Below are 25,592 nucleotides of genomic sequence, written 5' to 3' on the forward strand. Positions count from 1 at the left end.
TGCTCGTTTGAGCATAAGTTATGAACCGGGCATGTGATAAGTGTACGAATCATTATCATGGGACTTGAGGAAGTTAAGTATGTATGTCGGGTAGGAATCTTTAATAAGGATGATTTACGCTTGGGACCGGCCGGCTCGAGTTGTGAATTATCTTGGATGGGATTCTTGGGCCCGGATACGAACGAAATAAGAGCGCCTAGGTTAGAGAACTTGGGCAATTGTGGGACATACGTGATAGGCCTTAGGAATACATTATTCTCTTTAAGATGAATGATATATTTTAAGTTGAAATGTCAGGTAACTAACGAATTAATGTTTGTAGGTATGGATCCGGGCAGTTCTAGCGGCATGGGACCGGGACCGAGACCTCCGAGTACGAGGGGCCCAGAGGACCGGGTGCTGCGTAAGCGGGCGATCCGCTATCGGAGGAGGCTTGGGGAGCCTTATAGTTTGTATTCCCCTTTTGGACAGGTGTCGCGCCGACCCTGTGAGTGCTGGTATACCTATGGCTATCCTGACGAGGTTGTTTTAGCGATGGATGACGAGCGTTATCACCTAGGCAGGACAGTTGAGACTTTGAGGGCGCAGCTGGAGGAGGCTAGAGAGTTTAGCCGTTGGCAGGCGTTGCGCGTTAGGGACCTGGAGCGGGATCTTCGACACACACACCAGCACCTCTTCGCTATGAGGTTGCAGCTTAGGGAGAGGGCCCGGAGTATTACGTTTGACTGTGGGGTTTTACTAGACATGGCCGCGGAGGCACCTCCACGAGCTGCTGGTCCAGAGCAGATAGGCGAGATAGATACTTTAGGTTCCGTTGGGAACCGGGGCCCTAGGGGAGGTGATTAGGGTTGCTTTTGTATTATGAGTAGCTGGTAGATTACTTTTGCTAGGACTGGCATGGCTAATTTCTTTGGTTATTTGGTGGACTGACTAGCTTTTTGGAGCCGGAGTGCTCGTGTGCGTAATGGTTTTGTACCGACTGGAGGTCGGGTACTTTGTATATCTTCTGGTGTGGTTTTGTAAATAAATGTATATATTCGAGTCGTATCTTTTGGTACCTACGCTTTTACGTGCTTTTCGTGTATTTGTTTTGTGTTTTTATTTTGTTTCTAGTTGGAGTATTACGCACACGATAGGTGTGGATCTATAGACTGTTGCACCACCTGATTGGTAAGTGTTGGAATTTGCTCTACTTGAACTACCTGGGACTGACCTCGAACTACCTGAGATTGATGTTGAGCTGCCTAAGACCGACTAGACTGAACTTCCTTGAGACGTGACCCTGTTAGGCGAGTGTGTTCATACGTACTCTTAATGGACCTAATTTCACTGAATATATGGTATGTGACCTGTAGGTGGACTTGAATTTTATGACTATTTACGAATGTGAATTGCTGGACAGAGGTTAGGCCAGTGTGTTCTTACCTGTACTCATGATCCTTGAACTTGAACTTGTACTCTTCTTTGTGTTCATGCTCCCTGAACTTGTAATATTTGACCCTACTCTTGAACTTCTTCGTACTCATGTGGTTGTAGACCGGCTACTACTTTTCTGTAGCGGTTGAACTGAACCTCTCTGGTGGGGCATTGCCTGTTGTGTTGTCCAGCACCGCCATTCTTCTGGCGAGGCATGCCTGTTGTGTTGTCCAGCACCACCAGGGATGAAATACTTGAACGGAGGCTCTCTGGCGAAGTTTAGCCGTTGTGCGAACTTGTTGTGTTGTCCAGCACCACCAGGGCCAACTTACTGAACTGAAATTCTTTGGTGAAGCATAGCCGTTGTGCTAGCTTGTTGTGTTGTCCAGCACCACCAGGGATGAATTTTGATTTGAAGCTTCGCTATACCCTGAATGTCTTCCACATATCTGGGACATTAAGTCCGATTTCAAGCCTTTTGCCTGTTTTATCTGGTTACGCGATTAACTCCCTACTGGACCACTGGACCATGACTATTTGATAAATTGGATTGGCGTGATACTGAGTACTTGAATTTGATAAGTGATTTACAAGATCATGAATTGTGATAAGTAAGATTAGAATGTTTCTTAGTATTTGACTGACTTTGGGAAAAACAAATTGGACCTGGTGAATACGAGTTGGAGTAGATGGAATTCTACTGCTTGATTGGTTTCTGAGCGATATCTTGACCGGCTTTCTATAGGAGTTAGAATGTCGAGGACGACATTCTTTTAAGGGGGAGAGAGTGTGAGAACCCGTATTTTCCCTAATAATTTTCCTAGGATTTTTTCCCCTTTAATTGCATGTTTTCTGCATTTTCTGGCTTAGAAAATTTTCTTGGTGGATTTTATGAGTAATTATAGTTTTTAGATGATTTTTCTAGCATTGAGTAGTTTTTGAAAAATTACGGATAGATTATGGACGTGGGCCCCACTAGTGCGAAAAGTTCGAAAAAATTCGGCCAATAAGGTTAAGTTTCGGATACTGTGTAAACTTTATCGGGTGTTAAGAGATAAGTAGAGGAGGTGAAGTGATTGATGTGAGAGGTGACCAAAGGATAGAAATGCATTTAAAGAGGTGCCAAGTGTCACAATATCATTGGGTGGACTTTATGGAACACTATTCATGTTTTTGACTTTTGACCCATTGGTTAAATATCTTAAAATTACCACCAAAAATCACCATTTCTTGCTCCTTGGTGGCCGGCCCTCTCTATCAAAGAAGAAAGAAAAACTCTTCCAAGTTTAGCTACCATTTAGTGCCAATCATCCAACTCAAGTGCTTAAACTAGTTTCTACTCCATAAAATTCCTCCATTTGGTGTTAGTGAGTGTTTTGGTGAAGTTTCTTGGAGAAGCTAAGGTGTTCTACCACTTCCTCTCTCTTGTTTACTTGGTAAGTGGTGCTTGTACTTCCTCTTACACCTAATGATGTTTAATTTGTGCCTAATGGTGGCTATAGTGTTGAAAATTGTGGTTTATTTCTTGGTTTGGAATGAATTGGTGAAGTTTTCATTTTTTTGAGGAATTTTCTGGTTTAATGTGATCATGGTGTTGTGGTTATTTATGATGGTTGGTAATAAGGGGTTATGCCTCTAGTGGATGTATATGATAGGAAATTGCAATCAATTTTGAGTTTGGATTGAAATGTGAAAAGTTAGGGTTTCATAACCCCCTTTTCTGTCCGGTTTTGGATCATATGGTTAGAGGCCGAATTGGCCTTTTATTAAAACATGAAAGTTGTAGGTATTTATGTGTTTGAGATGTCTGTAAAATTTCAGGTCATTTGGAGTAGTGTAGAATGAGATATGTCGTTTTTACTGTTGCTGTTCTGGGTGATCAGAATGTGCGAACTGCGATTGTAATCGTCTGTTTTGACTGGAATTTCTTTGTATTTGGATGTTGGTGTCTTCTTATGAAATGTAGCTTAATGTCTTAGCTATCATATGCCTTTGGAATCAATCCATTTGGACCTGTGTAGACTGAGTTGGACGAATTACAGCATTGTGTGATTTAGGAACCTGCAATTACGGTTCTGGTTTGGTGTTCTGCATTTTTGACCTAGTTGTGCTAGGATTTGGACTGAGTGGCCTTCTACATTGTTGTAGCCCTGTCTTTTAGCTTCGAGATGGTGGGTCTTACACCCTCATCCGATAAGCGTAGAGCATTTTGTGCCATTACCGCAAAAGGAGGACGAAAACTGTTTTTTTTGTTAAGGTCACGTGAGTGCATTGCTGGAATTTCTGGTTATCTATGCTACTTGTTTATGCATATGAAACCCTATTGGGGTTGCGATTGGCATGGCTTTGTGACTCGTTATCGAGTCTTATGGTAATTGTTTACATGTTCTAGGGCGTGACGTTAGTGCACGGCGCACTTTGGACGGCGGTGCATGAAATCTCACTTACTTAATTGGTGAGTATATTACTCACTTGGATGTTTATAATGTGGCTTTGCTATGTGTGATTGTGATGCCTTGAAGGCTTGTTTGGCTATTGGAAATGATTAGGGTGGGGGTGTACTTGACCGCCCTCATTCCTTTTATTCTTGTGACTGACTGTTTACCGTTTCACTGTATTACTGTACTGCTATATGAATTATTGGATTCCATTCATGGGATATTGTTTGGGTGTCGGTTGGACGAGTATCCAACGGCCCTACTGTACTACTGAGCTCGACCCCGTTGGTAATCGCTTGAATCGAGCCAGCGAGGGCTTGGTCGTGAAAAGTGACTAGCCACGGGGACTGAAATGGGAATCTTGTGGTAATGAGACCCTTGGTTCCGGTGTACTCGAGTATCACCTAAAGTTACTGCTTGGAGTGCGGGCCCGGTTGGGGTATGTTTGGTGGAAGGGATGGGAGTGAAGTGGGTTCTACGGTTGGTACTCATAAACGTTGACGGAGAGTCAATGAGATTGGATCAAGAATATAAGCGTGGAAATGGGCTCTTGAGAGCCGTCCGTATCCTTTTACTGATTTGTTTTATTCCTTAATTGTGTACTTGAAATGAAAGGTTATGCTTAAGTGATCTTTGTTGCTTATGTGGTAGTAACTCACTGGGCTTAAGCTCATTCCGTTCCATTTGTTTTCCTTACAGGAAATGGCCATTTTTGGAAAAAGTTATGTTAGTTGGTTGTCAAGTTGAGCCCATGTAAATGTCTTTTGAATAGCTCTTTGAATGAAACCCTAATGTGTATTGGGTTCAATTTCTTTTGATTGGCAAACCGAACATGTATATCCATGATGAATCGTTTTGATATGCCGCTTTGGCTTTTGGCTTGTAAATGTTACATTTCAATGTATATGTGTTTGGTTGACATTTGGTTGGATTTCTGATTAACTTGTACTTCAAACGGCAAAAGAAACATTTGGCTACTCCCGGCCTAGTATCCGGATTCGGACATGGCCGGTACTGTTCATCATCGGCTTCGATTTTCGTTTTTTTTTATTTTGTGATTTTGACTTGTTTACGCGCGTGGGTATGTTCCGGAACATATTAGATCGACGTGAACTGATCTGTAGTCCTGGCGAGAGCTGGGCAGGCAGCCCGCTAACCCCTTTGGTTCGCCTTAGGGGAAAGTGGGGCTGTTACAGTTGGTATCAGAGCCACTTCGCGTGGTCTCTGCGCGGAGGGAGACTGGGCCAAGTGGTGTTGTGGTCCTAATTTCATGAATATGTCTAAGTGCTCGTTTGAGCATAAGTTATGAACCGGGCATGTGATAAGTGTACGAATCATTATCATGGGACTTGAGGAAGTTAAGTATGTATGTCGGGTAGGAATCTTTAATAAGGATGATTTACGCTTGGGACCGGCCGGCTCGAGTTGTGAATTATCTTGGATGGGATTCTTGGGCCCGGATACGAACGAAATAAGAGCGCCTAGGTTAGAGAACTTGGGCAATTGTGGGACATACGTGATAGGCCTTAGGAATACATTATTCTCTTTAAGATGAATGATATATTTTAAGTTGAAATGTCAGGTAACTAACGAATTAATGTTTGTAGGTATGGATCCGGGCAGTTCTAGCGGCATGGGACCGGGACCGAGACCTCCGAGTACGAGGGGCCCAGAGGACCGGGTGCTGCGTAAGCGGGCGATCCGCTATCGGAGGAGGCTTGGGGAGCCTTATAGTTTGTATTCCCCTTTTGGACAGGTGTCGCGCCGACCCTGTGAGTGCTGGTATACCTATGGCTATCCTGACGAGGTTGTTTTAGCGATGGATGACGAGCGTTATCACCTAGGCAGGACAGTTGAGACTTTGAGGGCGCAGCTGGAGGAGGCTAGAGAGTTTAGCCGTTGGCAGGCGTTGCGCGTTAGGGACCTGGAGCGGGATCTTCGACACACACACCAGCACCTCTTCGCTATGAGGTTGCAGCTTAGGGAGAGGGCCCGGAGTATTACGTTTGACTGTGGGGTTTTACTAGACATGGCCGCGGAGGCACCTCCACGAGCTGCTGGTCCAGAGCAGATAGGCGAGATAGATACTTTAGGTTCCGTTGGGAACCGGGGCCCTAGGGGAGGTGATTAGGGTTGCTTTTGTATTATGAGTAGCTGGTAGATTACTTTTGCTAGGACTGGCATGGCTAATTTCTTTGGTTATTTGGTGGACTGACTAGCTTTTTGGAGCCGGAGTGCTCGTGTGCGTAATGGTTTTGTACCGACTGGAGGTCGGGTACTTTGTATATCTTCTGGTGTGGTTTTGTAAATAAATGTATATATTCGAGTCGTATCTTTTGGTACCTACGCTTTTACGTGCTTTTCGTGTATTTGTTTTGTGTTTTTATTTTGTTTCTAGTTGGAGTATTACGCACACGATAGGTGTGGATCTATAGACTGTTGCACCACCTGATTGGTAAGTGTTGGAATTTGCTCTACTTGAACTACTTGGGACTGACCTCGAACTACCTGAGATTGATGTTGAGCTGCCTAAGACCGACTAGACTGAACTTCCTTGAGACGTGACCCTGTTAGGCGAGTGTGTTCATACGTACTCTTAATGGACCTAATTTCACTGAATATATGGTATGTGACCTGTAGGTGGACTTGAATTTTATGACTATTTACGAATGTGAATTGCTGGACAGAGGTTAGGCCAGTGTGTTCTTACCTGTACTCATGATCCTTGAACTTGAACTTGTACTCTTCTTTGTGTTCATGCTCCCTGAACTTGTAATATTTGACCCTACTCTTGAACTTCTTCGTACTCATGTGGTTGTAGACCGGCTACTACTTTTCTGTAGCGGTTGAACTGAACCTCTCTGGTGGGGCATTGCCTGTTGTGTTGTCCAGCACCGCCATTCTTCTGGCGAGGCATGCCTGTTGTGTTGTCCAGCACCACCAGGGATGAAATACTTGAACGGAGGCTCTCTGGCGAAGTTTAGCCGTTGTGCGAACTTGTTGTGTTGTCCAGCACCACCAGGGCCAACTTACTGAACTGAAATTCTTTGGTGAAGCATAGCCGTTGTGCTAGCTTGTTGTGTTGTCCAGCACCACCAGGGATGAATTTTGATTTGAAGCTTCGCTATACCCTGAATGTCTTCCACATATCTGGGACATTAAGTCCGATTTCAAGCCTTTTGCCTGTTTTATCTGGTTACGCGATTAACTCCCTACTGGACCACTGGACCATGACTATTTGATAAATTGGATTGGCGTGATACTGAGTACTTGAATTTGATAAGTGATTTACAAGATCATGAATTGTGATAAGTAAGATTAGAATGTTTCTTAGTATTTGACTGACTTTGGGAAAAACAAATTGGACCTGGTGAATACGAGTTGGAGTAGATGGAATTCTACTGCTTGATTGGTTTCTGAGCGATATCTTGACCGGCTTTCTATAGGAGTTAGAATGTCGAGGACGACATTCTTTTAAGGGGGAGAGAGTGTGAGAACCCGTATTTTCCCTAATAATTTTCCTAGGATTTTTTCCCCTTTAATTGCATGTTTTCTGCATTTTCTGGCTTAGAAAATTTTCTTGGTGGATTTTATGAGTAATTATAGTTTTTAGATGATTTTTCTAGCATTGAGTAGTTTTTGAAAAATTACGGATAGATTATGGACGTGGGCCCCACTAGTGCGAAAAGTTCGAAAAAATTCGGCCAATAAGGTTAAGTTTCGGATACTGTGTAAACTTTATCGGGTGTTAAGAGATAAGTAGAGGAGGTGAAGTGATTGATGTGAGAGGTGACCAAAGGATAGAAATGCATTTAAAGAGGTGCCAAGTGTCACAATATCATTGGGTGGACTTTATGGAACACTATTCATGTTTTTGACTTTTGACCCATTGGTTAAATATCTTAAAATTACCACCAAAAATCACCATTTCTTGCTCCTTGGTGGCCGGCCCTCTCTATCAAAGAAGAAAGAAAAACTCTTCCAAGTTTAGCTACCATTTAGTGCCAATCATCCAACTCAAGTGCTTAAACTAGTTTCTACTCCATAAAATTCCTCCATTTGGTGTTAGTGAGTGTTTTGGTGAAGTTTCTTGGAGAAGCTAAGGTGTTCTACCACTTCCTCTCTCTTGTTTACTTGGTAAGTGGTGCTTGTACTTCCTCTTACACCTAATGATGTTTAATTTGTGCCTAATGGTGGCTATAGTGTTGAAAATTGTGGTTTATTTCTTGGTTTGGAATGAATTGGTGAAGTTTTCATTTTTTTGAGGAATTTTCTGGTTTAATGTGATCATGGTGTTGTGGTTATTTATGATGGTTGGTAATAAGGGGTTATGCCTCTAGTGGATGTATATGATAGGAAATTGCAATCAATTTTGAGTTTGGATTGAAATGTGAAAAGTTAGGGTTTCATAACCCCCTTTTCTGTCCGGTTTTGGATCATATGGTTAGAGGCCGAATTGGCCTTTTCTTAAAACATGAAAGTTGTAGGTATTTATGTGTTTGAGATGTCTGTAAAATTTCAGGTCATTTGGAGTAGTGTAGAATGAGATATGTCGTTTTTACTGTTGCTGTTCTGGGTGATCAGAATGTGCGAACTGCGATTGTAATCGTCTGTTTTGACTGGAATTTCTTTGTATTTGGATGTTGGTGTCTTCTTATGAAATGTAGCTTAATGTCTTAGCTATCATATGCCTTTGGAATCAATCCATTTGGACCTGTGTAGACTGAGTTGGACGAATTACAGCATTGTGTGATTTAGGAACCTGCAATTACGGTTCTGGTTTGGTGTTCTGCATTTTTGACCTAGTTGTGCTAGGATTTGGACTGAGTGGCCTTCTACATTGTTGTAGCCCTGTCTTTTAGCTTCGAGATGGTGGGTCTTACACCCTCATCCGATAAGCGTAGAGCATTTTGTGCCATTACCGCAAAAGGAGGACGAAAACTGTTTTTTTTGTTAAGGTCACGTGAGTGCATTGCTGGAATTTCTGGTTATCTATGCTACTTGTTTATGCATATGAAACCCTATTGGGGTTGCGATTGGCATGGCTTTGTGACTCGTTATCGAGTCTTATGGTAATTGTTTACATGTTCTAGGGCGTGACGTTAGTGCACGGCGCACTTTGGACGGCGGTGCATGAAACCTCACTTACTTAATTGGTGAGTATATTACTCACTTGGATGTTTATAATGTGGCTTTGCTATGTGTGATTGTGATGCCTTGAAGGCTTGTTTGGCTATTGGAAATGATTAGGGTGGGGGTGTACTTGACCGCCCTCATTCCTTTTATTCTTGTGACTGACTGTTTACCGTTTCACTGTATTACTGTACTGCTATATGAATTATTGGATTCCATTCATGGGATATTGTTTGGGTGTCGGTTGGACGAGTATCCAACGGCCCTACTGTACTACTGAGCTCGACCCCGTTGGTAATCGCTTGAATCGAGCCAGCGAGGGCTTGGTCGTGAAAAGTGACTAGCCACGGGGACTGAAATGGGAATCTTGTGGTAATGAGACCCTTGGTTCCGGTGTACTCGAGTATCACCTAAAGTTACTGCTTGGAGTGCGGGCCCGGTTGGGGTATGTTTGGTGGAAGGGATGGGAGTGAAGTGGGTTCTACGGTTGGTACTCATAAACGTTGACGGAGAGTCAATGAGATTGGATCAAGAATATAAGCGTGGAAATGGGCTCTTGAGAGCCGTCCGTATCCTTTTACTGATTTGTTTTATTCCTTAATTGTGTACTTGAAATGAAAGGTTATGCTTAAGTGATCTTTGTTGCTTATGTGGTAGTAACTCACTGGGCTTAAGCTCATTCCGTTCCATTTGTTTTCCTTACAGGAAATGGCCATTTTTGGAAAAAGTTATGTTAGTTGGTTGTCAAGTTGAGCCCATGTAAATGTCTTTTGAATAGCTCTTTGAATGAAACCCTAATGTGTATTGGGTTCAATTTCTTTTGATTGGCAAACCGAACATGTATATCCATGATGAATCGTTTTGATATGCCGCTTTGGCTTTTGGCTTGTAAATGTTACATTTCAATGTATATGTGTTTGGTTGACATTTGGTTGGATTTCTGATTAACTTGTACTTCAAACGGCAAAAGAAAAATTTGGCTACTCCCGGCCTAGTATCCGGATTCGGACATGGCCGGTACTGTTCATCATCGGCTTCGATTTTCGTTTTTTTTTTATTTTGTGATTTTGACTTGTTTACGCGCGTGGGTATGTTCCGGAACATATTAGATCGACGTGAACTGATCTGTAGTCCTGGCGAGAGCTGGGCAGGCAGCCCGCTAACCCCTTTGGTTCGCCTTAGGGGAAAGTGGGGCTGTTACAGTTGGTATCAGAGCCACTTCGCGTGGTCTCTGCGCGGAGGGAGACTGGGCCAAGTGGTGTTGTGGTCCTAATTTCATGAATATGTCTAAGTGCTCGTTTGAGCATAAGTTATGAACCGGGCATGTGATAAGTGTACGAATCATTATCATGGGACTTGAGGAAGTTAAGTATGTATGTCGGGTAGGAATCTTTAATAAGGATGATTTACGCTTGGGACCGGCCGGCTCGAGTTGTGAATTATCTTGGATGGGATTCTTGGGCCCGGATACGAACGAAATAAGAGCGCCTAGGTTAGAGAACTTGGGCAATTGTGGGACATACGTGATAGGCCTTAGGAATACATTATTCTCTTTAAGATGAATGATATATTTTAAGTTGAAATGTCAGGTAACTAACGAATTAATGTTTGTAGGTATGGATCCGGGCAGTTCTAGCGGCATGGGACCGGGACCGAGACCTCCGAGTACGAGGGGCCCAGAGGACCGGGTGCTGCGTAAGCGGGCGATCCGCTATCGGAGGAGGCTTGGGGAGCCTTATAGTTTGTATTCCCCTTTTGGACAGGTGTCGCGCCGACCCTGTGAGTGCTGGTATACCTATGGCTATCCTGACGAGGTTGTTTTAGCGATGGATGACGAGCGTTATCACCTAGGCAGGACAGTTGAGACTTTGAGGGCGCAGCTGGAGGAGGCTAGAGAGTTTAGCCGTTGGCAGGCGTTGCGCGTTAGGGACCTGGAGCGGGATCTTCGACACACACACCAGCACCTCTTCGCTATGAGGTTGCAGCTTAGGGAGAGGGCCCGGAGTATTACGTTTGACTGTGGGGTTTTACTAGACATGGCCGCGGAGGCACCTCCACGAGCTGCTGGTCCAGAGCAGATAGGCGAGATAGATACTTTAGGTTCCGTTGGGAACCGGGGCCCTAGGGGAGGTGATTAGGGTTGCTTTTGTATTATGAGTAGCTGGTAGATTACTTTTGCTAGGACTGGCATGGCTAATTTCTTTGGTTATTTGGTGGACTGACTAGCTTTTTGGAGCCGGAGTGCTCGTGTGCGTAATGGTTTTGTACCGACTGGAGGTCGGGTACTTTGTATATCTTCTGGTGTGGTTTTGTAAATAAATGTATATATTCGAGTCGTATCTTTTGGTACCTACGCTTTTACGTGCTTTTCGTGTATTTGTTTTGTGTTTTTATTTTGTTTCTAGTTGGAGTATTACGCACACGATAGGTGTGGATCTATAGACTGTTGCACCACCTGATTGGTAAGTGTTGGAATTTGCTCTACTTGAACTACTTGGGACTGACCTCGAACTACCTGAGATTGATGTTGAGCTGCCTAAGACCGACTAGACTGAACTTCCTTGAGACGTGACCCTGTTAGGCGAGTGTGTTCATACGTACTCTTAATGGACCTAATTTCACTGAATATATGGTATGTGACCTGTAGGTGGACTTGAATTTTATGACTATTTACGAATGTGAATTGCTGGACAGAGGTTAGGCCAGTGTGTTCTTACCTGTACTCATGATCCTTGAACTTGAACTTGTACTCTTCTTTGTGTTCATGCTCCCTGAACTTGTAATATTTGACCCTACTCTTGAACTTCTTCGTACTCATGTGGTTGTAGACCGGCTACTACTTTTCTGTAGCGGTTGAACTGAACCTCTCTGGTGGGGCATTGCCTGTTGTGTTGTCCAGCACCGCCATTCTTCTGGCGAGGCATGCCTGTTGTGTTGTCCAGCACCACCAGGGATGAAATACTTGAACGGAGGCTCTCTGGCGAAGTTTAGCCGTTGTGCGAACTTGTTGTGTTGTCCAGCACCACCAGGGCCAACTTACTGAACTGAAATTCTTTGGTGAAGCATAGCCGTTGTGCTAGCTTGTTGTGTTGTCCAGCACCACCAGGGATGAATTTTGATTTGAAGCTTCGCTATACCCTGAATGTCTTCCACATATCTGGGACATTAAGTCCGATTTCAAGCCTTTTGCCTGTTTTATCTGGTTACGCGATTAACTCCCTACTGGACCACTGGACCATGACTATTTGATAAATTGGATTGGCGTGATACTGAGTACTTGAATTTGATAAGTGATTTACAAGATCATGAATTGTGATAAGTAAGATTAGAATGTTTCTTAGTATTTGACTGACTTTGGGAAAAACAAATTGGACCTGGTGAATACGAGTTGGAGTAGATGGAATTCTACTGCTTGATTGGTTTCTGAGCGATATCTTGACCGGCTTTCTATAGGAGTTAGAATGTCGAGGACGACATTCTTTTAAGGGGGAGAGAGTGTGAGAACCCGTATTTTCCCTAATAATTTTCCTAGGATTTTTTCCCCTTTAATTGCATGTTTTCTGCATTTTCTGGCTTAGAAAATTTTCTTGGTGGATTTTATGAGTAATTATAGTTTTTAGATGATTTTTCTAGCATTGAGTAGTTTTTGAAAAATTACGGATAGATTATGGACGTGGGCCCCACTAGTGCGAAAAGTTCGAAAAAATTCGGCCAATAAGGTTAAGTTTCGGATACTGTGTAAACTTTATCGGGTGTTAAGAGATAAGTAGAGGAGGTGAAGTGATTGATGTGAGAGGTGACCAAAGGATAGAAATGCATTTAAAGAGGTGCCAAGTGTCACAATATCATTGGGTGGACTTTATGGAACACTATTCATGTTTTTGACTTTTGACCCATTGGTTAAATATCTTAAAATTACCACCAAAAATCACCATTTCTTGCTCCTTGGTGGCCGGCCCTCTCTATCAAAGAAGAAAGAAAAACTCTTCCAAGTTTAGCTACCATTTAGTGCCAATCATCCAACTCAAGTGCTTAAACTAGTTTCTACTCCATAAAATTCCTCCATTTGGTGTTAGTGAGTGTTTTGGTGAAGTTTCTTGGAGAAGCTAAGGTGTTCTACCACTTCCTCTCTCTTGTTTACTTGGTAAGTGGTGCTTGTACTTCCTCTTACACCTAATGATGTTTAATTTGTGCCTAATGGTGGCTATAGTGTTGAAAATTGTGGTTTATTTCTTGGTTTGGAATGAATTGGTGAAGTTTTCATTTTTTTGAGGAATTTTCTGGTTTAATGTGATCATGGTGTTGTGGTTATTTATGATGGTTGGTAATAAGGGGTTATGCCTCTAGTGGATGTATATGATAGGAAATTGCAATCAATTTTGAGTTTGGATTGAAATGTGAAAAGTTAGGGTTTCATAACCCCCTTTTCTGTCCGGTTTTGGATCATATGGTTAGAGGCCGAATTGGCCTTTTCTTAAAACATGAAAGTTGTAGGTATTTATGTGTTTGAGATGTCTGTAAAATTTCAGGTCATTTGGAGTAGTGTAGAATGAGATATGTCGTTTTTACTGTTGCTGTTCTGGGTGATCAGAATGTGCGAACTGCGATTGTAATCGTCTGTTTTGACTGGAATTGCTTTGTATTTGGATGTTGGTGTCTTCTTATGAAATGTAGCTTAATGTCTTAGCTATCATATGCCTTTGGAATCAATCCATTTGGACCTGTGTAGACTGAGTTGGACGAATTACAGCATTGTGTGATTTAGGAACCTGCAATTACGGTTCTGGTTTGGTGTTCTGCATTTTTGACCTAGTTGTGCTAGGATTTGGACTGAGTGGCCTTCTACATTGTTGTAGCCCTGTCTTTTAGCTTCGAGATGGTGGGTCTTACACCCTCATCCGATAAGCGTAGAGCATTTTGTGCCATTACCGCAAAAGGAGGACGAAAACTGTTTTTTTTGTTAAGGTCACGTGAGTGCATTGCTGGAATTTCTGGTTATCTATGCTACTTGTTTATGCATATGAAACCCTATTGGGGTTGCGATTGGCATGGCTTTGTGACTCGTTATCGAGTCTTATGGTAATTGTTTACATGTTCTAGGGCGTGACGTTAGTGCACGGCGCACTTTGGACGGCGGTGCATGAAACCTCACTTACTTAATTGGTGAGTATATTACTCACTTGGATGTTTATAATGTGGCTTTGCTATGTGTGATTGTGATGCCTTGAAGGCTTGTTTGGCTATTGGAAATGATTAGGGTGGGGGTGTACTTGACCGCCCTCATTCCTTTTATTCTTGTGACTGACTGTTTACCGTTTCACTGTATTACTGTACTGCTATATGAATTATTGGATTCCATTCATGGGATATTGTTTGGGTGTCGGTTGGACGAGTATCCAACGGCCCTACTGTACTACTGAGCTCGACCCCGTTGGTAATCGCTTGAATCGAGCCAGCGAGGGCTTGGTCGTGAAAAGTGACTAGCCACGGGGACTGAAATGGGAATCTTGTGGTAATGAGACCCTTGGTTCCGGTGTACTCGAGTATCACCTAAAGTTACTGCTTGGAGTGCGGGCCCGGTTGGGGTATGTTTGGTGGAAGGGATGGGAGTGAAGTGGGTTCTACGGTTGGTACTCATAAACGTTGACGGAGAGTCAATGAGATTGGATCAAGAATATAAGCGTGGAAATGGGCTCTTGAGAGCCGTCCGTATCCTTTTACTGATTTGTTTTATTCCTTAATTGTGTACTTGAAATGAAAGGTTATGCTTAAGTGATCTTTGTTGCTTATGTGGTAGTAACTCACTGGGCTTAAGCTCATTCCGTTCCATTTGTTTTCCTTACAGGAAATGGCCATTTTTGGAAAAAGTTATGTTAGTTGGTTGTCAAGTTGAGCCCATGTAAATGTCTTTTGAATAGCTCTTTGAATGAAACCCTAATGTGTATTGGGTTCAATTTCTTTTGATTGGCAAACCGAACATGTATATCCATGATGAATCGTTTTGATATGCCGCTTTGGCTTTTGGCTTGTAAATGTTACATTTCAATGTATATGTGTTTGGTTGACATTTGGTTGGATTTCTGATTAACTTGTACTTCAAACGGCAAAAGAAAAATTTGGCTACTCCCGGCCTAGTATCCGGATTCGGACATGGCCGGTACTGTTCATCATCGGCTTCGATTTTCGTTTTTTTTTATTTTGTGATTTTGACTTGTTTACGCGCGTGGGTATGTTCCGGAACATATTAGATCGACGTGAACTGATCTGTAGTCCTGGCGAGAGCTGGGCAGGCAGCCCGCTAACCCCTTTGGTTCGCCTTAGGGGAAAGTGGGGCTGTTACAGTTGGTATCAGAGCCACTTCGCGTGGTCTCTGCGCGGAGGGAGACTGGGCCAAGTGGTGTTGTGGTCCTAATTTCATGAATATGTCTAAGTGCTCGTTTGAGCATAAGTTATGAACCGGGCATGTGATAAGTGTACGAATCATTATCATGGGACTTGAGGAAGTTAAGTATGTATGTCGGGTAGGAATCTTTAATAAGGATGATTTACGCTTGGGACCGGCCGGCTCGAGTTGTGAATTATCTTGGATGGGATTCTTGGGCCCGGATACGAACGAAATAAGAGCGCCTAGGTTAGAGAACTTGGGCAATTGTGGGACATACGTGATAGGCCTTAGGAATACATTATTCTCTTTAAGATGAATGATATATTTTAAGTTGAAATGTCAGGTAACTAACGAATTAATGTTTGTAGGTATGGATCCGGGCAGTTCTAGCGGCATGGGACCGGGACCGAGACCTCCGAGTACGAGGGGCCCAGAGGACCGGGTGCTGCGTAAGCGGGCGATCCGCTATCGGAGGAGGCTTGGGGAGCCTTATAGTTTGTATTCCCCTTTTGGACAGGTGTCGCGCCGACCCTGTGAGTGCTGGTATACCTATGGCTATCCTGACGAGGTTGTTTTAGCGATGGATGACGAGCGTTATCACCTAGGCAGGACAGTTGAGACTTTGAGGGCGCAGCTGGAGGAGGCTAGAGAGTTTAGCCGTTGGCAGGCGTTGCGCGTTAGGGACCTGGAGCGGGATCTTCGACACACACACCAGCACCTCTTCGCTATGAGGTTGCAGCTTAGGGAGAGGGCCCGGAGTATTACGTTTGACTGTGGGGTTTTACTAGACATGGCCGCGGAGGCACCTCCACGAGCTGCTGGTCCAGAGCAGATAGGCGAGATAGATACTTTAGGTTCCGTTGGGAACCGGGGCCCTAGGGGAGGTGATTAGGGTTGCTTTTGTATTATGAGTAGCTGGTAGATTACTTTTGCTAGGACTGGCATGGCTAATTTCTTTGGTTATTTGGTGGACTGACTAGCTTTTTGGAGCCGGAGTGCTCGTGTGCGTAATGGGTTTTGTACCGACTGGAGGTCGGGTACTTTGTATATCTTCTGGTGTGGTTTTGTAAATAAATGTATATATTCGAGTCGTATCTTTTGGTACCTACGCTTTTACGTGCTTTTCGTGTATTTGTTTTGTGTTTTTATTTTGTTTCTAGTTGGAGTATTACGCACACGATAGGTGTGGATCTATAGACTGTTGCACCACCTGATTGGTAAGTGTTGGAATTTGCTCTACTTGAACTACTTGGGACTGACCTCGAACTACCTGAGATTGATGTTGAGCTGCCTAAGACCGACTAGACTGAACTTCCTTGAGACGTGACCCTGTTAGGCGAGTGTGTTCATACGTACTCTTAATGGACCTAATTTCACTGAATATATGGTATGTGACCTGTAGGTGGACTTGAATTTTATGACTATTTACGAATGTGAATTGCTGGACAGAGGTTAGGCCAGTGTGTTCTTACCTGTACTCATGATCCTTGAACTTGAACTTGTACTCTTCTTTGTGTTCATGCTCCCTGAACTTGTAATATTTGACCCTACTCTTGAACTTCTTCGTACTCATGTGGTTGTAGACCGGCTACTACTTTTCTGTAGCGGTTGAACTGAACCTCTCTGGTGGGGCATTGCCTGTTGTGTTGTCCAGCACCGCCATTCTTCTGGCGAGGCATGCCTGTTGTGTTGTCCAGCACCACCAGGGATGAAATACTTGAACGGAGGCTCTCTGGCGAAGTTTAGCCGTTGTGCGAACTTGTTGTGTTGTCCAGCACCACCAGGGCCAACTTACTGAACTGAAATTCTTTGGTGAAGCATAGCCGTTGTGCTAGCTTGTTGTGTTGTCCAGCACCACCAGGGATGAATTTTGATTTGAAGCTTCGCTATACCCTGAATGTCTTCCACATATCTGGGACATTAAGTCCGATTTCAAGCCTTTTGCCTGTTTTATCTGGTTACGCGATTAACTCCCTACTGGACCACTGGACCATGACTATTTGATAAATTGGATTGGCGTGATACTGAGTACTTGAATTTGATAAGTGATTTACAAGATCATGAATTGTGATAAGTAAGATTAGAATGTTTCTTAGTATTTGACTGACTTTGGGAAAAACAAATTGGACCTGGTGAATACGAGTTGGAGTAGATGGAATTCTACTGCTTGATTGGTTTCTGAGCGATATCTTGACCGGCTTTCTATAGGAGTTAGAATGTCGAGGACGACATTCTTTTAAGGGGGAGAGAGTGTGAGAACCCGTATTTTCCCTAATAATTTTCCTAGGATTTTTTCCCCTTTAATTGCATGTTTTCTGCATTTTCTGGCTTAGAAAATTTTCTTGGTGGATTTTATGAGTAATTATAGTTTTTAGATGATTTTTCTAGCATTGAGTAGTTTTTGAAAAATTACGGATAGATTATGGACGTGGGCCCCACTAGTGCGAAAAGTTCGAAAAAATTCGGCCAATAAGGTTAAGTTTCGGATACTGTGTAAACTTTATCGGGTGTTAAGAGATAAGTAGAGGAGGTGAAGTGATTGATGTGAGAGGTGACCAAAGGATAGAAATGCATTTAAAGAGGTGCCAAGTGTCACAATATCATTGGGTGGACTTTATGGAACACTATTCATGTTTTTGACTTTTGACCCATTGGTTAAATATCTTAAAATTACCACCAAAAATCACCATTTCTTGCTCCTTGGTGGCCGGCCCTCTCTATCAAAGAAGAAAGAAAAACTCTTCCAAGTTTAGCTACCATTTAGTGCCAATCATCCAACTCAAGTGCTTAAACTAGTTTCTACTCCATAAAATTCCTCCATTTGGTGTTAGTGAGTGTTTTGGTGAAGTTTCTTGGAGAAGCTAAGGTGTTCTACCACTTCCTCTCTCTTGTTTACTTGGTAAGTGGTGCTTGTACTTCCTCTTACACCTAATGATGTTTAATTTGTGCCTAATGGTGGCTATAGTGTTGAAAATTGTGGTTTATTTCTTGGTTTGGAATGAATTGGTGAAGTTTTCATTTTTTTGAGGAATTTTCTGGTTTAATGTGATCATGGTGTTGTGGTTATTTATGATGGTTGGTAATAAGGGGTTATGCCTCTAGTGGATGTATATGATAGGAAATTGCAATCAATTTTGAGTTTGGATTGAAATGTGAAAAGTTAGGGTTTCATAACCCCCTTTTCTGTCCGGTTTTGGATCATATGGTTAGAGGCCGAATTGGCCTTTTCTTAAAACATGAAAGTTGTAGGTATTTATGTGTTTGAGATGTCTGTAAAATTTCAGGTCATTTGGAGTAGTGTAGAATGAGATATGTCGTTTTTACTGTTGCTGTTCTGGGTGATCAGAATGTGCGAACTGCGATTGTAATCGTCTGTTTTGACTGGAATTGCTTTGTATTTGGATGTTGGTGTCTTCTTATGAAATGTAGCTTAATGTCTTAGCTATCATATGCCTTTGGAATCAATCCATTTGGACCTGTGTAGACTGAGTTGGACGAATTACAGCATTGTGTGATTTAGGAACCTGCAATTACGGTTCTGGTTTGGTGTTCTGCATTTTTGACCTAGTTGTGCTAGGATTTGGACTGAGTGGCCTTCTACATTGTTGTAGCCCTGTCTTTTAGCTTCGAGATGGTGGGTCTTACACCCTCATCCGATAAGCGTAGAGCATTTTGTGCCATTACCGCAAAAGGAGGACGAAAACTGTTTTTTTTGTTAAGGTCACGTGAGTGCATTGCTGGAATTTCTGGTTATCTATGCTACTTGTTTATGCATATGAAACCCTATTGGGGTTGCGATTGGCATGGCTTTGTGACTCGTTATCGAGTCTTATGGTAATTGTTTACATGTTCTAGGGCGTGACGTTAGTGCACGGCGCACTTTGGACGGCGGTGCATGAAACCTCACTTACTTAATTGGTGAGTATATTACTCACTTGGATGTTTATAATGTGGCTTTGCTATGTGTGATTGTGATGCCTTGAAGGCTTGTTTGGCTATTGGAAATGATTAGGGTGGGGGTGTACTTGACCGCCCTCATTCCTTTTATTCTTGTGACTGACTGTTTACCGTTTCACTGTATTACTGTACTGCTATATGAATTATTGGATTCCATTCATGGGATATTGTTTGGGTGTCGGTTGGACGAGTATCCAACGGCCCTACTGTACTACTGAGCTCGACCCCGTTGGTAATCGCTTGAATCGAGCCAGCGAGGGCTTGGTCGTGAAAAGTGACTAGCCACGGGGACTGAAATGGGAATCTTGTGGTAATGAGACCCTTGGTTCCGGTGTACTCGAGTATCACCTAAAGTTACTGCTTGGAGTGCGGGCCCGGTTGGGGTATGTTTGGTGGAAGGGATGGGAGTGAAGTGGGTTCTACGGTTGGTACTCATAAACGTTGACGGAGAGTCAATGAGATTGGATCAAGAATATAAGCGTGGAAATGGGCTCTTGAGAGCCGTCCGTATCCTTTTACTGATTTGTTTTATTCCTTAATTGTGTACTTGAAATGAAAGGTTATGCTTAAGTGATCTTTGTTGCTTATGTGGTAGTAACTCACTGGGCTTAAGCTCATTCCGTTCCATTTGTTTTCCTTACAGGAAATGGCCATTTTTGGAAAAAGTTATGTTAGTTGGTTGTCAAGTTGAGCCCATGTAAATGTCTTTTGAATAGCTCTTTGAATGAAACCCTAATGTGTATTGGGTTCAATTTCTTTTGATTGGCAAACCGAACATGTATATCCATGATGAATCGTTTTGATATGCCGCTTTGGCTTTTGGCTTGTAAATGTTACATTTCAATGTATATGTGTTTGGTTGACATTTGGTTGGATTTCTGATTAACTTGTACTTCAAACGGCAAAAGAAAAATTTGGCTACTCCCGGCCTAGTATCCGGATTCGGACATGGCCGGTACTGTTCATCATCGGCTTCGATTTTCGTTTTTTTTTTATTTTGTGATTTTGACTTGTTTACGCGCGTGGGTATGTTCCGGAACATATTAGATCGACGTGAACTGATCTGTAGTCCTGGCGAGAGCTGGGCAGGCAGCCCGCTAACCCCTTTGGTTCGCCTTAGGGGAAAGTGGGGCTGTTACAGTTGGTATCAGAGCCACTTCGCGTGGTCTCTGCGCGGAGGGAGACTGGGCCAAGTGGTGTTGTGGTCCTAATTTCATGAATATGTCTAAGTGCTCGTTTGAGCATAAGTTATGAACCGGGCATGTGATAAGTGTACGAATCATTATCATGGGACTTGAGGAAGTTAAGTATGTATGTCGGGTAGGAATCTTTAATAAGGATGATTTACGCTTGGGACCGGCCGGCTCGAGTTGTGAATTATCTTGGATGGGATTCTTGGGCCCGGATACGAACGAAATAAGAGCGCCTAGGTTAGAGAACTTGGGCAATTGTGGGACATACGTGATAGGCCTTAGGAATACATTATTCTCTTTAAGATGAATGATATATTTTAAGTTGAAATGTCAGGTAACTAACGAATTAATGTTTGTAGGTATGGATCCGGGCAGTTCTAGCGGCATGGGACCGGGACCGAGACCTCCGAGTACGAGGGGCCCAGAGGACCGGGTGCTGCGTAAGCGGGCGATCCGCTATCGGAGGAGGCTTGGGGAGCCTTATAGTTTGTATTCCCCTTTTGGACAGGTGTCGCGCCGACCCTGTGAGTGCTGGTATACCTATGGCTATCCTGACGAGGTTGTTTTAGCGATGGATGACGAGCGTTATCACCTAGGCAGGACAGTTGAGACTTTGAGGGCGCAGCTGGAGGAGGCTAGAGAGTTTAGCCGTTGGCAGGCGTTGCGCGTTAGGGACCTGGAGCGGGATCTTCGACACACACACCAGCACCTCTTCGCTATGAGGTTGCAGCTTAGGGAGAGGGCCCGGAGTATTACGTTTGACTGTGGGGTTTTACTAGACATGGCCGCGGAGGCACCTCCACGAGCTGCTGGTCCAGAGCAGATAGGCGAGATAGATACTTTAGGTTCCGTTGGGAACCGGGGCCCTAGGGGAGGTGATTAGGGTTGCTTTTGTATTATGAGTAGCTGGTAGATTACTTTTGCTAGGACTGGCATGGCTAATTTCTTTGGTTATTTGGTGGACTGACTAGCTTTTTGGAGCCGGAGTGCTCGTGTGCGTAATGGTTTTGTACCGACTGGAGGTCGGGTACTTTGTATATCTTCTGGTGTGGTTTTGTAAATAAATGTATATATTCGAGTCGTATCTTTTGGTACCTACGCTTTTACGTGCTTTTCGTGTATTTGTTTTGTGTTTTTATTTTGTTTCTAGTTGGAGTATTACGCACACGATAGGTGTGGATCTATAGACTGTTGCACCACCTGATTGGTAAGTGTTGGAATTTGCTCTACTTGAACTACTTGGGACTGACCTCGAACTACCTGAGATTGATGTTGAGCTGCCTAAGACCGACTAGACTGAACTTCCTTGAGACGTGACCCTGTTAGGCGAGTGTGTTCATACGTACTCTTAATGGACCTAATTTCACTGAATATATGGTATGTGACCTGTAGGTGGACTTGAATTTTATGACTATTTACGAATGTGAATTGCTGGACAGAGGTTAGGCCAGTGTGTTCTTACCTGTACTCATGATCCTTGAACTTGAACTTGTACTCTTCTTTGTGTTCATGCTCCCTGAACTTGTAATATTTGACCCTACTCTTGAACTTCTTCGTACTCATGTGGTTGTAGACCGGCTACTACTTTTCTGTAGCGGTTGAACTGAACCTCTCTGGTGGGGCATTGCCTGTTGTGTTGTCCAGCACCGCCATTCTTCTGGCGAGGCATGCCTGTTGTGTTGTCCAGCACCACCAGGGATGAAATACTTGAACGGAGGCTCTCTGGCGAAGTTTAGCCGTTGTGCGAACTTGTTGTGTTGTCCAGCACCACCAGGGCCAACTTACTGAACTGAAATTCTTTGGTGAAGCATAGCCGTTGTGCTAGCTTGTTGTGTTGTCCAGCACCACCAGGGATGAATTTTGATTTGAAGCTTCGCTATACCCTGAATGTCTTCCACATATCTGGGACATTAAGTCCGATTTCAAGCCTTTTGCCTGTTTTATCTGGTTACGCGATTAACTCCCTACTGGACCACTGGACCATGACTATTTGATAAATTGGATTGGCGTGATACTGAGTACTTGAATTTGATAAGTGATTTACAAGATCATGAATTGTGATAAGTAAGATTAGAATGTTTCTTAGTATTTGACTGACTTTGGGAAAAACAAATTGGACCTGGTGAATACGAGTTGGAGTAGATGGAATTCTACTGCTTGATTGGTTTCTGAGCGATATCTTGACCGGCTTTCTATAGGAGTTAGAATGTCGAGGACGACATTCTTTTAAGGGGGAGAGAGTGTGAGAACCCGTATTTTCCCTAATAATTTTCCTAGGATTTTTTCCCCTTTAATTGCATGTTTTCTGCATTTTCTGGCTTAGAAAATTTTCTTGGTGGATTTTATGAGTAATTATAGTTTTTAGATGATTTTTCTAGCATTGAGTAGTTTTTGAAAAATTACGGATAGATTATGGACGTGGGCCCCACTAGTGCGAAAAGTTCGAAAAAATTCGGCCAATAAGGTTAAGTTTCGGATACTGTGTAAACTTTATCGGGTGTTAAGAGATAAGTAGAGGAGGTGAAGTGATTGATGTGAGAGGTGACCAAAGGATAGAAATGCATTTAAAGAGGTGCCAAGTGTCACAATATCATTGGGTGGACTTTATGGAACACTATTCATGTTTTTGACTTTTGACCCATTGGTTAAATATCTTAAAATTACCACCAAAAATCACCATTTCTTGCTCCTTGGTGGCCGGCCCTCTCTATCAAAGAAGAAAGAAAAACTCTTCCAAGTTTAGCTACCATTTAGTGCCAATCATCCAACTCAAGTGCTTAAACTAGTTTCTACTCCATAAAATTCCTCCATTTGGTGTTAGTGAGTGTTTTGGTGAAGTTTCTTGGAGAAGCTAAGGTGTTCTACCACTTCCTCTCTCTTGTTTACTTGGTAAGTGGTGCTTGTACTTCCTCTTACACCTAATGATGTTTAATTTGTGCCTAATGGTGGCTATAGTGTTGAAAATTGTGGTTTATTTCTTGGTTTGGAATGAATTGGTGAAGTTTTCATTTTTTTGAGGAATTTTCTGGTTTAATGTGATCATGGTGTTGTGGTTATTTATGATGGTTGGTAATAAGGGGTTATGCCTCTAGTGGATGTATATGATAGGAAATTGCAATCAATTTTGAGTTTGGATTGAAACGTGAAAAGTTAGGGTTTCATAACCCCCTTTTCTGTCCGGTTTTGGATCATATGGTTAGAGGCCGAATTGGCCTTTTCTTAAAACATGAAAGTTGTAGGTATTTATGTGTTTGAGATGTCTGTAAAATTTCAGGTCATTTGGAGTAGTGTAGAATGAGATATGTCGTTTTTACTGTTGCTGTTCTGGGTGATCAGAATGTGCGAACTGCGATTGTAATCATCTGTTTTGACTGGAATTTCTTTGTATTTGGATGTTGGTGTCTTCTTATGAAATGTAGCTTAATGTCTTAGCTATCATATGCCTTTGGAATCAATCCATTTGGACCTGTGTAGACTGAGTTGGACGAATTACAGCATTGTGTGATTTAGGAACCTGCAATTACGGTTCTGGTTTGGTGTTCTGCATTTTTGACCTAGTTGTGCTAGGATTTGGACTGAGTGGCCTTCTACATTGTTGTAGCCCTGTCTTTTAGCTTCGAGATGGTGGGTCTTACACCCTCATCCGATAAGCGTAGAGCATTTTGTGCCATTACCGCAAAAGGAGGACGAAAACTGTTTTTTTTGTTAAGGTCACGTGAGTGCATTGCTGGAATTTCTGGTTATCTATGCTACTTGTTTATGCATATGAAACCCTATTGGGGTTGCGATTGGCATGGCTTTGTGACTCGTTATCGAGTCTTATGGTAATTGTTTACATGTTCTAGGGCGTGACGTTAGTGCACGGCGCACTTTGGACGGCGGTGCATGAAACCTCACTTACTTAATTGGTGAGTATATTACTCACTTGGATGTTTATAATGTGGCTTTGCTATGTGTGATTGTGATGCCTTGAAGGCTTGTTTGGCTATTGGAAATGATTAGGGTGGGGGTGTACTTGACCGCCCTCATTCCTTTTATTCTTGTGACTGACTGTTTACCGTTTCACTGTATTACTGTACTGCTATATGAATTATTGGATTCCATTCATGGGATATTGTTTGGGTGTCGGTTGGACGAGTATCCAACGGCCCTACTGTACTACTGAGCTCGACCCCGTTGGTAATCGCTTGAATCGAGCCAGCGAGGGCTTGGTCGTGAAAAGTGACTAGCCACGGGGACTGAAATGGGAATCTTGTGGTAATGAGACCCTTGGTTCCGGTGTACTCGAGTATCACCTAAAGTTACTGCTTGGAGTGCGGGCCCGGTTGGGGTATGTTTGGTGGAAGGGATGGGAGTGAAGTGGGTTCTACGGTTGGTACTCATAAACGTTGACGGAGAGTCAATGAGATTGGATCAAGAATATAAGCGTGGAAATGGGCTCTTGAGAGCCGTCCGTATCCTTTTACTGATTTGTTTTATTCCTTAATTGTGTACTTGAAATGAAAGGTTATGCTTAAGTGATCTTTGTTGCTTATGTGGTAGTAACTCACTGGGCTTAAGCTCATTCCGTTCCATTTGTTTTCCTTACAGGAAATGGCCATTTTTGGAAAAAGTTATGTTAGTTGGTTGTCAAGTTGAGCCCATGTAAATGTCTTTTGAATAGCTCTTTGAATGAAACCCTAATGTGTATTGGGTTCAATTTCTTTTGATTGGCAAACCGAACATGTATATCCATGATGAATCGTTTTGATATGCCGCTTTGGCTTTTGGCTTGTAAATGTTACATTTCAATGTATATGTGTTTGGTTGACATTTGGTTGGATTTCTGATTAACTTGTACTTCAAACGGCAAAAGAAAAATTTGGCTACTCCCGGCCTAGTATCCGGATTCGGACATGGCCGGTACTGTTCATCATCGGCTTCGATTTTCGTTTTTTTTTTATTTTGTGATTTTGACTTGTTTACGCGCGTGGGTATGTTCCGGAACATATTAGATCGACGTGAACTGATCTGTAGTCCTGGCGAGAGCTGGGCAGGCAGCCCGCTAACCCCTTTGGTTCGCCTTAGGGG

This window comes from Coffea arabica, chromosome 6e (genome assembly GCF_036785885.1).
Source record: "Coffea arabica cultivar ET-39 chromosome 6e, Coffea Arabica ET-39 HiFi, whole genome shotgun sequence".
NCBI classification, from domain to species: Eukaryota; Viridiplantae; Streptophyta; class Magnoliopsida; order Gentianales; family Rubiaceae; genus Coffea; species Coffea arabica.